A 4,072-nucleotide genomic window follows, 5' to 3' on the forward strand; every position below is an offset into this window, starting at 1 on the left:
ATTGGACTGATGAAGATGAAACCGTGAGTCTTCAATCTTCTCCTCTCCTCCATATTTGATGGACGCTAAGCATTAACGATTTTGGGCATCAAAACCGTGAGTCTCTCTCTCTCTCTCTCTATATATATATATATATGTGTGTGTGTATATCACATTTAAATGGAGGAAGTTTTTGCCCGAATTTTTTCCCTAATTTTTCCCCTAATTTTCCTCTTAATTTCTTGCCCTATATAATTTGTTCTTTAAATTAGAAAATTACTTAATTTATGTGCTTTAGTGAAAGTATATTATTTGCAGAGATCAGTGATTGTGAATTTGTGTAGATTTGTGACTATATAGAGTAGTCATGCCTCCTAGGAAGTATATTTCTGGATGTGAAAAAAGGAAAAAGAAGCAAAAATTAGAAAATTTTATTCAATCTCAATCGAGAGCGCTTGATAAATTTTTTGGTAGCAAGAAACAAATAGAATGTTCATGTTTTGTTGATGAAGATTTGGTAATGGAAGAACTTAATCAATGTAATGAGAATGATAATGAAGATTTGGGTGTTGAAGAGCCTATTGAATGTTTGAATGAGAATGACAAAGAAGATTTGGTGAATGAGAAAGCCACTGAAAGTGAAGATTTTAATGTTGAATATGGACCTTTAAATATTAATGACCCAAGTAATTGGGACAAGATTGATCAGAATTTCAGAGATTTATTAGTTGAAAGAGGTCCTATAAGAAGTAATGTTGTCAATTTTCCTAGAGATAACAAGGATAGACATTTCTCCTCTACATATTAGATTCGAAATTTATCAAATGAAGAGAAGTAAGATAGGAAATGGCTAGTATATTCAAATGCTTCAAACAAAGTATTTTGCTTTTGTTGTAAGTTGTTTAAGGAAGATGGGAACAAGACTCAGTTGGCTACTAATGGATTTAAAGATTGGAAGAATCTAGGTCACAGGCTTAGAAGTCATGAAACTAGCAATGAGAACATGACTTGTATAAGCAAATGGATTGAATTGGAAAAAAGATTGCAAAAGAATGAAACAATTGATAAAGGTGTTCAAGAACAAATCAATAGGGAGAGAGAACATTGGAAAAATGTGTTACTAAGGATAATTGTTGTTGTGAGAACTCTTGCTAAAAATAATTTAGCGTTTCGTGGAGACAATGAGAAGATTTATCAAGAAAGAAATGGAAACTTTTTGAGTTTAATTGAAATGATTGCTCAATTTGATTCGGTAATGAAAGACCACCTTCATCGCATTGAAAGGAATGAAATTCATTACCATTATCTTGGTCACAAAATCCAAAATGAATTGATACAAATGTTAGCGGGTGAGATCAAAAGTACAATTGTGAAAAGAATCAAAGAAGCGAAATATTTTTTTAGTTATTCTTGATTGTACTCCAGATGTTAGTCATGAAGAACAAATGTCTCTTATAATAAGATGTGTGGATGTTTCAACTAATCAAGTAAAGGTGGAAGAGTTCTTTTTAGAATTTTTAAAGGTGGATGACACATCGGGATTGGGTCTTTTTAATGTACTTAAAGAGGTATTGTGCACACTCCAACTTGATATTGGTGATATAAGAGGGTAAGGATATGATAATGGCTCTAACATGAAAGGGAAACACAAAGGTGTACAGAAAAGGCTACTTGAAATAAATCCTAGAGCATTCTACACACCATGTGGTTGTCGTAGTCTTAACCTTGCACTTTGTAATATGGCTAACTCTTGTTCCAAAGCTATCTCTTTTTTTGGAGTGTTACAACGTATATATTTATTATTTTCATCTTCTACAAAGCGGTGGAAAGTTTTCAAAGATCATGTGGAAGGTCTCACATTGAAGCCATTGTCACAAACAAGGTGGGAAAGTCGCGTTGAAAGTGTTAAAGCAATAAGATATCAAGCTCCACAAATAAGAGATGCTTTAAATCATTTGGCAAATCTCAGTGAACCCCACAATACAAAGAGTGAAGCTAAGTCTTTAGCAACATATGAAATTGAGAACTTTGACTTTTTGCTTGGCATAATGATTTGGCATAATTTATTGTTTGCAGTTAACTCAGTTAGCAAAATATTTCAAAGGGAAGACACGCATATTGATGTTGCTATAATTCAGTTAAAAGGACTTGTTACCTTTCTTGAAAAGTATAGAGAAACTGGATTTTTGGATGCCATGATTGAGGCAAAAGAAGTTGCTACTCTAATGGAAATTGATCCAGTATTTCGTGAAAAGCGCGTCATTCGCAGAAAGAAGCAATTTGATGAGAATGTTAGTGAAGAGGTGACACAGACTGCTGAAGAATCTTTTAGAGTTAATTACTTTATGTATATAATTGATCAAGCTCTTTCTTCACTTAAGAGTAGGTTTGAACAATTTCAAGTATATGAGGAAAATTTTGGATTTTTGTTTGATTTGAAAAGGTTGAGTTCTACCAACAAGGAATGTTTGAAGACTTATTGTGTTAATCTTGAAGATTTTCTGAAACATGATGAACTTTCTGATATTGATGAGAGAGATCTATTTTCAGAGTTGAATGTCTTGAAAGAAGTTTTACCGGAAGGAATCAAAAGGCCAATTGAAGTATTAAATTATTTGAAAACAACGGATGGTTGTTTCCCAAATGCATGGATTGTGTATAGAATTTTGTTAACTATAGCTGTTACAGTGGCCTCTGGAAAAAGAAGTTTTTCAAAGTTAAAGTTAATCAAATCTTACCTTCGGTCAACTATGTCACAAGAAAGATTGAATGGGTTAGCTTTGTTATCCATTGAAAAGGATATGGTGGATAAATTCAATTATGCAAGCTTCATTAGTAATTTTGCAGCTAAAAATGTGAGAAGAGTAATGTTTATGTGATAGTTGGTTCAGTTGTAAATTGGATATTGCTAAACTATAAAGCAATAAAACCAAATTTTTAGTTTTTTGAGTATTTATAATGATTGCTTCCTATCTTAATATATGAAAGTAAATTTTTGTTTATAATTTTAATGATTATATGTGCAAATAAATTTTTATCCATTTATCCATCAACTTTTTTTTTTCTTTTCAATGTAAGAAAGGCCCCTTTTCCGAAGGTTGCCTTGGGCCCCCTAAATCTCAGGGCCGACCCTGCTAACAGAGAACAACAAATGTATAAGAATGGTAAATCAGACACACATACACACAAACACAAGATTTACCCCAAAACTAGAGTTGCATCCACGGTCTCTGCAGTTCCAATATGATACAGAGACAAACTCCCACCGCTCTCAACTCCATATACATAAAAAAAATAAAATATAAAATAGAGCAACAAGTGCAAAAATAGTAAAAATACTCTCTCCAAATTTGGGATCCACACTACCATCAATATATATATATATATATATATATATTTTGTATGGCATGAGTTGCTATACAAATAATTTAGTAACTAAGCAAAACAATATCTTCCGTAATTAAAGACTGAAATAAGAGACCATTTGTATGTTAGTACAATGCAACACAGGCATCAAGAATCATATATTTTTCCAACAAGATAGAAGCAGAGAACATATCAATCAATCATCAAACATGTCCAAATTGCAAATCATAATAAATTTCTCCAACTAGTAAACAAAACCCACCATGCAAACAGAGATCCTAATTACAAATTTAAACCCATATTACTCCTAATATCTAAAACCCTGATGTATAGTACTCTCATAAAATCTAAAACCCAACTGCATTCAAGCACCTTCCAATCTCAAAAGAAAGAAAAGCATCAATACAAGCATACTGAACCTGTTTAGGGTAGAGCCACTCATTGTCCCACACTCTTGGGCTTCTCAATCTCGTTCCCCAGCACCTCTCTCGCCAAATTCTTCAACCCCGCATTGCGAAGCTCGATCATCCTGCACTCAACCGCCAAGGAGCGAGGATCAACAGTGGTGGCCACAGACAATCCATAATCTTCAATCAACTTGTCGACATTGGTGTGAATACCCACACCCACAAAAGTGTAGCTAGGGTTGTTGAGGAAACCAGAAAGGGATTGGGGGATTTGAGGGGAGTAGATGAGTTGGAAGATAAGTCATCGGCAGCTGACGTAG

The 4,072-nt window shown here is 33.6% G+C and overlaps 1 pseudogene; it reads left to right on the forward strand.

Moving 5' to 3' along the window:
- The first annotated feature begins 346 nt into the window (after positions 1-346).
- LOC114303523 (uncharacterized) lies at positions 347-2,858 on the forward strand (annotated as a pseudogene).
- Positions 2,859-4,072: the final 1,214 nt, after the last annotated feature.

The sequence above is a fragment of the Camellia sinensis genome, chromosome 10, assembly GCF_055761805.1.
Source record: "Camellia sinensis isolate YWXY chromosome 10, ASM5576180v1, whole genome shotgun sequence".
NCBI classification, from domain to species: Eukaryota; Viridiplantae; Streptophyta; class Magnoliopsida; order Ericales; family Theaceae; genus Camellia; species Camellia sinensis.